At 37.4% G+C, this 14,499-nt stretch overlaps 1 long non-coding RNA gene across 1 annotated transcript in view; it reads right to left on the reverse strand.

Moving 5' to 3' along the window:
* LOC110784711 (uncharacterized) overlaps positions 1 to 9,705 on the reverse strand; it is a 10,251-nt gene extending 546 nt beyond the window's left edge. Inside the window, exons 1-8 of the long non-coding RNA XR_002532343.2 lie at positions 9,365 to 9,705; positions 8,471 to 8,569; positions 2,868 to 7,618; positions 1,546 to 2,022; positions 1,409 to 1,454; positions 1,215 to 1,325; positions 1,059 to 1,133; positions 68 to 144 (exon numbers count right to left, since the gene is read on the reverse strand). This is a non-coding gene — a long non-coding RNA (uncharacterized lncRNA). The remainder of the gene's footprint in view (positions 1 to 67; positions 145 to 1,058; positions 1,134 to 1,214; positions 1,326 to 1,408; positions 1,455 to 1,545; positions 2,023 to 2,867; positions 7,619 to 8,470; positions 8,570 to 9,364) is intronic.
* Between the last annotated feature and the right edge of the window lie 4,794 nt (positions 9,706 to 14,499).

Here is a 14,499-nt window from a genome sequence, read left to right on the forward strand (position 1 = left end):
CACAATTAGCAACTTTGATTCTCTGTAAGTGCTAAAAAAAACTTCATATAATGTAAAATTTACTGACCTCTGTAGCTCGCTTCCCTCTCCTTCGAGCCTGAACACTAGTAAGCTCAAGAAGCACACTCTTGTATTATACAATGGCTGCAATTTCCCCAACCAACATATTAACAATGGAAATAATTAATAATGCAACTTACATAGAGCTGGTGTAAGAAAAAAATGACTCAAAAGAATTTCAGAGTAAGCTGACATGATTCTTCACAATAGCTTCAAAAACGAGATCATCTCCCTACATCGTCTTAAGTAAAGTGCATAATTAACATCAGGAAAATGAAAAGTCACCTAAAATAACTCACAAAATGAACCAAATTCCAAGTAGAAAGAATACCCGACCACCGTGACTAGTTCTAACACGATCACAAACCTCGAAACTTCAGATAATCCACCTTTATGATAAGAATCATCTAACTCCTTTCCCCTCCCCCGTGATAGGGAAACACCACACAAATAAGCCCCGGTAGCCCAAAAGTGAAGCATAGCCATTCATACTTCAATATGCATTTTATATATTCTGCCTCTCGGCTCTCTCTACATGTGCACACAAGTTTCAATTGTACATTTACGAAAAGGAGCACCCCAAATAGCTTAAGATGGTTCTTTTCCAAGACAAAATCATACCATAATTGTGTTTAATTCAAAGGCAAAGTAAACAGCCAAATACAAAAAGCAAAACTTGTTACGAAGCCAAAAAAATGTAAACAACTCTATCTTCAGTGAAGCCCGTGAATCAAACCCATTAATCACTTGTCTAGGTAGTGTAATAAAAGGCACAAGAGCAAATTTGGTGTACTGAGATGAAAGGGTGTGAGCAAGAGATAAAAGCATTGATTATAACGCATTGAGAACGTTTTCACATATACATCGTGAAACTAATGCAACAAGCAAAGGATATTTTACCAGCTAGCCAACCAATCAGCATCTCAAATTGCTGAAAACTTGAATAAATTCACAGGGTCCTAGAAAGAAAGTAAAACTTAAGGCTAGTTGCTACCCACCTTAACAAACACAATTAGATCCTATGTAATGGCCTCCATCTGACTCCGAACCAGAAGAGCTATCACTATCTGAATCTGCAAGAAATAATCAGGGTAAGCTACAATGAATTTTCTATCTCAAGAAAAGGGCAAGACGATTCTGTACTAGAAGATTACCACTAGAAGATCCAGAATCACTGCTAGAACTGCTTGACCCACTTGAACCACTTTCATTATCGCTATGACTCTCTTGTTGAACACGAGGTGAAGTGGTAACATTTCCTTTATCTAGCAGACAGTTCATTCAATCAAATTGTACACTAGAGAAATAAATCAATTTGGTGAATCAGACTCATTTATTACGCATTTACCTGTTGTGGTTTCTCTAGGCGCTTCAACATTTGCAGGAGCTTGAATCTACAATAAATGGGCATGCAGTTCAATAAGCAAGCATAAAGCAATTCAATAAAGGACTACGTAAACCTGGAATCTAAGAATAGAAACTCACTGTTACTTGAGTATGGATAATTGCTGCTCTAGCTTGAGCAAGTTCGACTCTCCTCTTATGTTTGCTCAGGCTTTTTTTGTAATTTGTTACAAATCTATCTAGCTCCCAAAGTGTCTCGGCATCACCACTGTCCATATCCACTTCAATATTCTCATCATCATGTTGTGATAAAGCTAAATTCCTCTTCTGAATGATCTACACTATAGCATCAAGCTTCTTCGAAGGCAAACTCTGAAGATGAGTTCTAAGCTTTTGCTTTTCTTCAAAGGTCATGTCCCTTTTGTGGAGATCCTTGACTTTAGGATTCTTAAGAACAGGCTTCCTTCCAACCGAATACGCAGGCTTCGGTCTTGAATCCGGTCTTACATGCATTGATTGTAATCTCACCGGATTGCTCACCTCTTGATACGATGGAGGGGGGTGAAGAAGAGGAGGTGGAGCAAAGGACATAGGTACCGATGGTTTTTTCTGCTGCCCCTGCAAGCCTCACACATACACACACCCATTAAGCTTCTTGCCGTCATATATAGTAGCTTGTACACACATTGGCATGCCTCTGCCAGTCTTGTACACATACCACACACGCTCACTCACCAACCTAAAAACATGAACTGGCCTATAGGCTTTGTGTTATGACTAAACTCAAAGGTTCTACGCATATCGATCATCCAACAACTTAACTAGTACGAATATTCTATACCAATCTACACACATTACTATTAATTATGAAATTGAAACAAAATAAATTACAGATAGATTAACACTCCGTTATTCATTCACATTAACAAAATTTATAACAGTTTCTTTCACAGATAATCAAACAATTTGGTCCTCTGTAGGGTCAATGTTCAAGTGAATACTTGTTGGGTTTGTATGTGTGACTCAACAACAAATCTCCCAGTAGTATGTCTTAACCAGAAACAGGAAACTGCGAAACATTTTCTCAAACAACTCCAGTTTTGGAACTAACCATCCCCTAAAGGTTACTACACTTCTAGAACTAATGAAATGTTAAATATTTCTACTATATAACAGATTATCCTTCTATTAAGTATCAGGTATAAGTATCAAACAATTTGGTTGTCTTTTCAGAGAGAACTCTGAGAACTCCAACGGGAAAATATTAAAAACATAAAACTAACTAATGAAATTTAGTTACCCAACTAAGATAAATTCATAAATTCAATGACATGTTGTCAAATTTTCTCAACAAATACCGATTTGTTTACCAACATTCTAAGGGGTAAATACCACATGTATATGAAAAAAAATCCTAAGAAATAGGTAATTGAGGATTTTGAGACATGAGTTTGTTGATTTACCTGCGAATTAGTTGTACTAGACTCGTATATCCCAAAAGTAGGATACCAATATGCTCGATTGCAGAAATAACCATTTTGACTTGAGCGTTAATAAATTATATAATTTGCAGCTGCAATAGAAAAAATAAATAAATTCAAACTATCTGTTCAATTTACCATAAGTAAGCTTTCAAAAAAATTGCATAAATCAAAGAAAGAATAGGAAACTTACCAGAGTTTCATAATTACGATTCAAGAATTTGACAGCCAAATCCAACCCAACTTCATCAATGGATTGAACAAAAACGACTAATAAACCCCTAAATTTGTAGGATATTTGGTGAAATAAAGAGAGAAAGAGGGACATATGAATTTGTGTTGTGTATGTCAAGGATTTGCTGGGAATTCCAAATCAAAGAAGTTGCTCATATGAAGCAATGAATTTGAGAAATTCAATTAGGGTTTGAGGGTTTTATTTGAGGGTTTTAAACTTGAGGAGAACTACAGGAAGCTGCGGAAGTGCTAGGAATAACGACGAACCATTTTTTTTTTTACTTTATTTTTCAGCTTCCCTTTTTCACAAATTACGATGACTGTATTCCTGGGTCGTAATAAAGTAACGCGCTAACACATTCAACGACTATAAATCGACTCCGTCGTTACCGTGTTGTCGTTAAATAGGCATTTTCTAGTAGTGTTTTTAATCATGTATACCTAATTAAATTGTCAATTAAATATGAAAATCAAATCAAATTCTAAATTATTCGAATTTCAACAAATTAATTACAATTACAAATTAGGTTGTATAATTAACAAGCTTAGGCATTTAAATTTGTTAAACATATACAGTAGGTCAATCAAAAATTCAAGATTTACGAACAAGAATCGCAAATATTTATTTTAACATCTTAAAAATTACAAATTTTGCGTTCGAAAAAACTAAAACCTCCGAAAAGTCATAGTTAGGCTTCGAATTTGGGAATTCTGGGTTCGGCATCAAATCCTTGATTTTAGTCAAAATTTTAAAATGTCGTTTACATGCGAAATTCACTATAAAATTATACGATTCCAACCATTATTGACTAAACGGCCGAAAATTCTGCGAACATATAATTAAATAATCGCACGAATTTGCAATTACTTACAAAAAACCGAAATTTATCACACCTTTAATTCATTGCAGATTTATAAAATTTAACCATGTTAACTAATTATTATGGAATTAATTAGAGGCTCGTGATACCACTGTTAGGTTATGATACATATAAATCATATATATTTCATGCGGAAAAACCATAAAGCCAGGAATCCAAATTAATTGCCACATAACAATTATCATAATTTAGGATGCATACTCTTTGTAGTGTGCCCTCCCTAGCTGCTCCCGAACCGAACAAGAACAAGTTTAGGACTCCAAACGTCGTCCCTCCGTAGATAGTCCACAACACGTTCGGATCAGCCTTAGATTTAATTAACTAGAATTGCACCTAAGGTATTATGTTTTATTCGAATATTTGAGGCAATATTATCGTTAGTTTTAATCCTTAAAACTCTGTGAATACTTAAAATTATGTGTTCATAAATTGTGAATGCCATCACATATTTATAGGGTAGGAATAATGGAATTAGAAGTCTACTAGGTTTTCAAGTCATCTAATTCTATTAGAATTAGACCTTAATTAAAACTAGTAACTTTAGGAAATTAATCTTTTAATCTAATCCTAATTGCTTAAGGATTTGATGCATGCACGAACTTCAACACACACACGCGCACGGCCCATAAGGGGCGCAGGCCATGCGCGCGCGCATAGAAGCCCACGCGCTGCTCGCAGCCCACGACTTACTCGCAGCTCACGATTTGCTCACAGCCCATGGGCGCGCTGGGCCTGGCCTTGCGCTTGGCCTTGCGTGCCTTGGATGCTGCTACGATGTCTTGCGCGTTGGGCTTGCTAGGCGTGGGCCAGGCTTTGTGTTGGGCCTTGCGTCTAGCAAGCTCGTCCGATGTTTATTTCGTACGACGCGCTTCCGATTAATTTTCCGATTCGGAAATTCATTTTCGATTCGAACAATATTTAATATTTCCGATTCCGGAATTAATTTCCGTTTCGAACAAATATTTAATATTTCCGATTCCGATAATATTTCTGATTCTGACAATATTTCCGTTTCCGGCAATATTTCCGATTCCGGCAATATTTCCATTTCGGATAATATTTTCCGATACGTAACATGTTTCCGTTTCCGGCAACATCTACGACTTGGATAATATTTATATTTCCGATACCATCCATATTTCCGTTTCCGGCAATATCATCGTTTCCGGAGTATTCATAATTTGCCTTTTGACGATTTCAGCTCCCACTGGAACCGAGATCCGTCGATTCCGAATATCCATAAATGGAGTATTTAATTCCTTTAAATACTTGATCCGTTCACGTACTATTTGTGTGACCCTACGGGTTCAGTTAAGAGTAAGATGTGGATTAATATTATTAATTCCACTTGAACTGAAGCGGCCTCTAGCTAGGCATACAGTTAACTTGATCTCACTGAATTATTAACTTGTATAATTAATACTGAACCACATTACCAACTCAGTTTTGGAATGGGAGCAGTGATTGAAATAGGTGCAATGAGTTTTAACCACCATGGTAACAGGGGCTTGAGTCCTTTTCACCCACGCCTGTTTCTTATTCTTCTCGCAACGGAGAATTTTAGCAGAATCTACCATATCATTTTTGGGCTAGTTAAAGCATGCTCAGCGGGCACCCTTCGGGGTTTAGATTCAGATCATTGATGGTCACCCTTACGCTTACGGTCAGATTGCCTCCTTGGAGGCCTAGAGTTAGCCTCTCGGGACCTAGAAGTACCAATGTGCTCATACTTGGTCTTACCCCTTGGGTGAAGTAACACAGCCGGTTCACCATCACAAGCCTTGGTCCTCTCCATAGTATCGTCAGAACTCATCCAGATCTTGTAACTCTCAGAATAGAATTATTCCCATCTACGACAACGTTCCAACGGGGCAAGTCACTATAGTAATTTTCCCGCACAAGGACGCGATTCCATGAGAGAACCGCCATATTTTGTGGTGTAGTATCCGGAAAAGGTATGTTATGCCTCATACCGTACTGTCTCATGACTCGGTACATAAAGATATAAGTAGCATGTGCCAGTTCGAGCAATCTGGGGAAGACAACGATCTTTCACCCGCCTACCATTGAATGCAGACCCCACCACGATATCACCCACTTAATGGAGCACAGGCCATGGGTGAAGTAAAAGGTCCACTCGGCCTCGTTTTCCCCTTGGTGCAAGTATTTCCTATTCGCTTAATCATACCACTCGCAAGAATTCGTAAAAGTAAAAAAAACGCATTCGAAGTACGAACAAAAGGGACCGGACAAGAAAGGGCGCGGAAATATTTTCACACATGAAAGCTAAGCGCAAGAATATAATCGCGCGCATGTACTAATGTGAATATATTACATCACCCATTCAAAATCGCCAGTCTTGAAATAATATACGAGGCGTGTAACAAATTTATTGTGCCCAGAATCAGGAGCAATAAAGATATGGCGCACGCCGCTGCAGCGCAATAATTGTTTGACGCACAATAAATAAAGGGTTTCCCTCGAAGCTTTCACACTTGGCGTCCTTTTTCAACGCATCCGCACATAATATTGTTTCAGCAACAACCATGGTAATTTTTGAATAACGCGGGTCCATATGACTCACCATCGGGACTCGCCTAATGTCTCCCCACATGCTATCATCGTTATAGAACAAGTAGCAATTCAACAAACAAAAGCAATAAGCCTGCATATTAACTTTTGATTGGTTATGTTATTCTTGGGGACACTGCAAATTTTAATGAGTTTACACTACGATAAAAAATGGATTTTGTAGCGTTTAATATGGCTATTTACAACGCTTCTTGAAGCGATGTTGATGGATCGCTATTAAAGTAAAAGGTACTTTTAATTGAACTTTTGAAAAGTGCTATAAAGGTATTGTTAGGATAATTCAAATATTTATTTTATAGCACATTATAAGTGCTATTAAAGGTGTGTTGTTAAAGATTTTACCCCCAACTTTTAAATTATTTTCTAATAGTGGATGTATATGAAGCGCTATTAAAATGCTTTTCTAATTTTTTCATTTTATTTTTATAATTTCGCTGGATGCAATATATTCCCTTTTATGTCACAAAATAAGTATTCATATTTCGAAATACCATATATTGAAGAGTGCAGTAAATAAATAAATATATTAATTTCCAAACGTCAAAGAAAAGAATTTTACAATTGGTCACCATGAACGCTAATAAAACCTATTACATAAATACATTCTAAAGTAAGATTACAAACATTAAAGTACGCAAAATATATTAATTAATAGAGTTGTATATTTTTTGGTTCCTTCAACGTAACCTAGCTATTATACAATTGTTGAACAACATGGCGCACCCACTCATTTTTACTTTGTCAATCTGCTCTTTATCATAATTTGAAAATAGACAATCTGAAAAGTAATGCAAAACAACGGGGTATAAGATGTTCATACATACTTGAATTGTTCTTACTTATAAGAAGGGGAAAAAATTCTTTCTGTAAAAATACAAAAGAAAACTTTAGTCTGTCAGGTGATTTGGTGATAATGTGTATGCATGTCAAATAAAATCAAATTATCCTGAAAGTAAACACAAGCAGACATGAGAACACAACTTTCCTATTATTTCTTGTGTTCTTCTCCGCAATAATCCCCCACATCTGCAAATTGCACGACATAACTCCCCTTAGAAAATCTGCACCAATTGAAAACAAGAGTCTACAAGAACACAACTCCCCCCTTAGAAAATATGCTCTAATTGAAAAGAAAAGAGTCTAAGAAAACACAAATCTCCTTAAGCTAAAAAATCTGCTCTAATTGAAAAGAAACAGTCTAGTAGAACACATCTCCTTCCTTAAGAGCCACAAAAACTTGATCATAAAGTATCCATTCTAGCAAGTAGGTCCATAATTCTCAACATGGATGCAAATTGAAAGAGGATCAAATAAGCAGCTTTACGATGAAGTTAAGGGTCATTAGAAGACATCCCTCTCAACTATTTGCAACAATACAACTAAAGTGATTTTCCTAGCCAAAGCCTAATTATTCGAGGAGATAAATTATTGAAACTGCCGAATTATCCAAGTTATTGTAAACCAAATGAATTTCAGTTAGGGACCCTACCCTTGCATGGATTAGTCCTGAAAGAGAGTTATGGGACTGGTCGATTATCTGTATGGGTGGTAGGCTACCCAGGTAAGAAGGAATCTTTCTAGTAAACAGGTTAATGGAAATATTCATATTTTGTAGACTAGTATGGAAGCAAACATATCCTAAAAATATGCATTTTACACAATCTCAAGAGGTATGGCAACAAATAGAAACAGAACTAGAGAAGCACTATAGATTAGATGATGATGCTCATTAACATTCCCCACTAAAACCTCACCTTAAACTCTAAGACTATTAAGGTTTAGTTCTCATAATCTTTGTAAGTGTCTGGATAACTATTTTTTATCAAAACTAAGTTAAGATTTCCAAAAACAAAGAAGTTCAGCAGAAATAAGACTTACAACTTTAGGAATTTGAATTCGCTTATGTGAGATAATCTCCTTCATGAATCTCATCACATAATCTCCACAATCCAAACGTATATGAAAATATCCTCATCTCTGCCGAACAGATTAATTCTTATATTTTGTCATACAAAATCACCAAAGAAGGAAGCTTAAAAACTCATAAAAATCAAACGTGGAAAATACCCTAAAAAGGTTCTATACATCAAATATATTCCATAAAATTACTGGAATAAGTCACTGCATGTACAAAGATAAAAAAAAGTTGGAAATACGATACAAATAATTAGATCAAAAAGCATTTTATTTGCTACTTGCCAATTCTAAGTCTACTTCTAAGTGGAGCTGTATACAGGCAATCGAGTACTCTCCTGATTGATCAGGGAGGAAAATTTTGTTTTGTTCCATTTTTTTACTTTTATGTAATTTAATTTTGTACCATTTTCACCTCTATGTTCTACATTCATATTAAATTAATTTCTATAAGCATAGATAAGTAGGCTTATCTGTTAAACGTTGATAAAATTTGCAGTATTCAGGAAGACCAATGTATTAAATATATAGGTAATATAATTAGAGCTTAAAACCCTCACTTTTCCTTGAACAAAAGGCATCACTTTGATGGGTATAAAGAAAATCTAGGCATAGTAGAGTTACTTCGAAGCGGTTTAATATATAATTAGAATAACAAGTAAACCCCTAAATCGTGAAACCCCTTAAACTCACAAAAATCCACAGTATGACTATCAAATGCACAATTGTCGACAATGATTGTTGCAAAGAGTATCAATCAAAATTGAAATCAATCAATCGATAAAAGAGGGAAATTAATTAAATTTGAATGCAATAAATTAAAAATTAGGAGAGAAGAAGAGAAGAGTAACATCAAACCTACGAAAGACGAATTTCCATGAAGGAGGAGCAACTCGTTCCCCAAAGAAAGAGGAGAGAGACTGGAGCAGCAAAGGATTTTGGTGAAAAGAAGAGGAAAAACGAGAAGGTAGACGGCCTATAATTTTCTTATAGGTTTTAATTTTTTTCTATAGGTTTTGATAGCGTTTAATTACGAATCGCTATAGTAACTTGTGGATATTAGAGCTGTTATTATATAAGCGCTGTATATAATACCTTTAATAGCAGAAGAAGCAAAAAAGCTATAAAATGACATTTCTATAGTAGTCTAAGTGAGATTGACATTCTTCTCTCTTAATATGTCTTTAGCCGCATCATCATCTATACCTAGTAACTTCCCTATCGTCTCTCTACCCTCTTCAGTCGTACAAGGTGTGACAGGAGTAGCACTAACAGGGTAACCAATTATTGCAGCAAACTCGTCAAGCAAAGGGACTATCTCATTATTTCTAAAAAAACACATGGTGATCAGGATCCCAAAAATTCAGAGCAGCATAGATAAAAATAATGTTTATCTTTATTTTTGTCAAATCTAAAAATACATCAAAGTGACATTCCTTTATCGGAGATTTCTCAATACGATTAAGTGCACGAAACCACTTCCCTACAGTGGACCTAAGAGACATGGAAGAAGCAGACATGATGATAACACAGAAACTAAAACTGGGGGATTTTTGTTACTCTAAAAATAATGCAAAGTGAATAAGAAATCAAAGGTGAAGAACAATGACCACAACCAACAATTATTTATACAACCGAAACAAGAACATACTAAGCGGATTCGAAAAAGGAATGAGTTTGAAATCCGCGGATAATGAAAGGCCAGCCCATGAACTTTCTTGCACCTGGAACTAAGTGCTAGAAAAATTTCGCGATGCCTCAGCAGCGCAAGAAAATTCTTGCGCCCAAATGGCAGTTTCTAAATACGCTCGTAGGATGAAACCGAAATTTGTGGAAATCGTTTTAATCCGTTTTCCATACAAACTCTTACATAACTTAGCTTATTTATGACAACCCATATTGTACACAATACCTAAATCTCATTGGACTCGATTTTATTTCTTAAAACATTTTTCGGCCATATTTGAAATTAATAAAGTATATCGTTGACTCTAAAACTTAAATGCGCACTTGTCATTTTTATGTTTTTTTTGTTTTTAGGTGAGTCTGAATGCCTCCATCCGAATAAGGAAACTTAAGGCCTAAAATAAGGCCCGAATTTTGCAAATTTGTGAAAACAAAAATGCAAGTAAGAAAAAGTAAATGGACTACTACATACGCATGTGTCTGACCACTACGCGCGCCGGTACTCTCCCGGTCGACTCAATGCACACGTCACAAGCGTCTCCCGAGGTCGTGGTTGTACTATGTAACCCGAGGGACCCTCCGGGGTAGACCGATACTCATCCGACATGTTATTTTTGCAACAGAACGAAAATATTAACGCACAATACCTTAACCAACAGAATAGCATCTAGTATTCTAGATTCAAGTACATTCTACTTAAACGGATGTAGGGGGTTTTGTTTTGAGTTGTAAGTGGTATTTTTCGTATTTCATGTACCATTAGTACATAATTGAGTTTATGTACGTAACACCTGAAAAGTGTTACATAAAGTGGTAAAAGTGTTCTCATAGACAATAGGTAACACTTTATTGGGTGATACATCCGCTCATGTTCCCAAAGGTCTTATGTAACACTTTGGGTAACGTAGGGTAACACTTTTTAAAGTGTTACTATAAACCCTCTTATGTAACACTTTTTAATACCTTTAGTATCATTGTTAAAGTGTTACTTGTTATTTCTTATGTAACACTTACTTACCTTTAGTAACATTTTTCAATCATATAGCAACACTTTATTTAACATTATGTATCATTTTTGCAAACAAATGTAACACCTTGTTGATTATTAGGTAACATTATTTAATCATATTTTGACATATCGTAACACTTTATTCGACATTATGTATCACTTTTTGCGAACTAATGTAACACCTCGTTAATTAATAGGTAAAAAATTTCTATTAAAAATTATTATTATTATTATTATTATTATTATTATTGTTATTATATCAAATGCTAACAAAGTCAAACATTTTACAAATAATTAGTGGGCAGTCGAGATACAATCTGGGACTCCACTCCTCTAGCTATATAAAAACCTATCCTGGTGAAAATATGAGTAGCAGCACGAGCCCCAATGTCTTGTGTCTTAGAAACCTTCTAAATCCGCCTCACCAACGCAACATCATCCTTATCCAGCTCCCCCAAAGAAGAGAAAGAGAACGGATGAAATCCATAACCAATGGCCATGCAATTCGTGCTTCGTACTTGACCCGCTTCCGAATAGCCGCATCAGTCATAACCCGGCCCGGAGCAAAGCCAGACAACCCAGACTGTGTCAAAGGAGAAGATCCCGTCAAGTCAACACACACATCACAGCCTCGATCCCAAGAGTAGAGCAACACGTCAGCTGGTCGGAGAGCTCCATCGTTCCCTCCAGATAGACGAATATCAACCTCTTTCCGCGCCGAGATCCCAGACCGATAACAAACATCAACAAGGGTATCCCGAACCACATTATGCCGATGTTTAATACCCACGATGCCAGCACATGACACCGCATGATTACCAAAGATGTCTCCCGCAAAGACCCTGGAGCAAGCAGAACATGGCACCGTAACAGAGAACAAAGGAACCCCCAACCGGTAACACAACACACATCGATAAGACTTAGCATTCATCGTCTGTCCCAAACCTGATATGGGGACCGCACGAAGCCAAGCAAAAGTGTGATCTCCCTGTTCCGATTTCCACAACGCCGACTGCCGAGACGATAAAGAGAAGGTGGATTCTGCAGATGCAGTAACCTTTGTGAAATATATATCTGCCAATTTCTTCATAAGTTTAGGGGGAGCGACCTCACTAGGGTTACTCAGAATGTCATACTCCACCGTTCCACTAAATAGACTCAACGAATCTTCAAATGCTCGGCCAGGACCAACAATATCAGCATGTCGTAGAAGATGTGTCTGCAAACCAAAAGACTGCAACCGAGAAGCAAGAAAAGCATAATGCCGAACATCACCCGCGGAATAAACACCAAGTCCGCCAAAAGAAAAAGGCAATGTGGCAAGTCGCCACTGCCAATCGCCAAAGCCAAGCCCCGAAGCAGTAACAATACGCTCCAAAGAAGATCAAAGAGTGTGAGGGGGTCGAAAAAGCGCGAGGCTAATGCGTGACCTTGTCCCTCGTGGGTGTGATGATTCTTTTTATTCAATCAAGTGTAATTGGATTTCCTGTGAGTATACACCCAATTGACTAGTAATATAGGAGTCGCCATTCAGTTTTTAACGACAATGAGAAAAACTGACAAAACCCGGTTATCGTGACATAAAGGGAGTGCAATTATATTTGACCACGACGGCCGTAGGTTCCCTTGTGATCCCTGGTGTGGGGATCTCTCAATATACACCCGCAAGGTAGAGATTGAGGGTTCGGGGGACTGTAACTACCGAGAGGAGTACTTCGCTCGTCGATAACTCCAGAGGCAGGATATCCTTACTAACTCAGCATAAATAATTGAAGGGACATGCGTTAACTATTAAACTAATCTGAGTTGATTTTAGCAATATGCAACATATAATACTAATTCGATCGTGATTATCTGATTTAAATAGCATTAAGGAACCTAGCATGATAATCCGATTTCCCAAAAATATTAAATTTGTGAGGGTTACTCAGAATTTCATACTCCACCGTTCCACAAAATAGACTCAACCAATCTTCAAATGCTCGGCCAGGACCAACAATATCAGCATGTCGTAGAAGATGTGTCTGCAAACCAAAAGACTGAAACCGAGAAGCAAGAAAAGCATAATGCCGAACATCACCCGCGGAATAAACACCAAGTCCGCCAAAAGAAAAAGGCAATGCGGTAAGTCGCCACTGCCAATCGCCAAAGCCAGGCCCCGAAGCAGTAACAATACGCTCCAAAGAAGATCAAAGAGTGTGAGGGGGTCGAAAAAGCGCGAGGCTAATGCGTGACCTTGTCCCTCGTGGGTGTGATGATTCTTTTTATTCAATCAAGTGTAATTGGATTTCCTGTGAGTATACACCCAATTGACTAGTAATATAGGAGTCGCCATTCAGTTTTTAACGACAATGAGAAAAACTGACAAAACCCGGTTATCGTGACATAAAGGGAGTGCAATTATGTTTGACCACGATGGCCGTAGGTTCCCTTGAGATCCCTGGTGTGGGGATCTCTCAATATACACCCGCAAGGTAGAGATTGAGGGTTCGGGGGACTGTAACTACCGAGAGGAGTACTTCGCTCGTCGATAACTCCAGAGGCAGGATATCCTTACTAGCTCAGCATAAATAATTGAAGGGACATGCGTTAACTATTAAACTAATCTGAGTTGATTTTAGCAATATGCAACATATAATACTAATTCGATCGTGATTATCTGATTTAAATAGCATTAAGGAACCTAGCATGATAATCCGATTTCCCAAAAATATTAAATTTGTGAGGGTTACTCAGAATGTCATACTCCACCGTTCCACAAAATAGACTCAACCAATCTTCAAATGCTCGGCCAGGACCAACAATATCAGCATGTCGTAGAAGATGTGTCTGCAAACCAAAAGACTGCAACCGAGAAGCAAGAAAAGCATAATGCCGAACATCACCCGCGGAATAAACACCAAGTTTGCCAAAAGAAAAAGGCAATGTGGCAAGTCGCCACTGCCAATCGCTAAAGCCAGGCCCCGAAGCAGTAACAATACGCTCCAAAGAAGATCGAAGAGTGTGAGGGGGTTGAAAAAGCGCGAGGCTAATGCGTGACCTTGTCCCTCGTGGGTGTGACGATTCTTTTTATTCAATCAAGTGTAATTGGATGTAAGAATTCCAGTGGCGGCACTTGAAGCACTTAAAGTTATGATCCTGGTAATTTACTATTACTACGCCATTTTAGAAGGAAAGCATTCTATATGATAATTGTGGTTCTAAATCAAAAACTCTATTTTGCAGCTACGACGAAAATCCTAAGCCAACTAAAGGGATATGACCATGTAGAAGTTTGGAAGTAAGAGTTTCAGTGGCG

The sequence above is a fragment of the Spinacia oleracea genome, chromosome 6 (assembly GCF_020520425.1).
Source record: "Spinacia oleracea cultivar Varoflay chromosome 6, BTI_SOV_V1, whole genome shotgun sequence".
Taxonomy (NCBI): domain Eukaryota; kingdom Viridiplantae; phylum Streptophyta; class Magnoliopsida; order Caryophyllales; family Amaranthaceae; genus Spinacia; species Spinacia oleracea.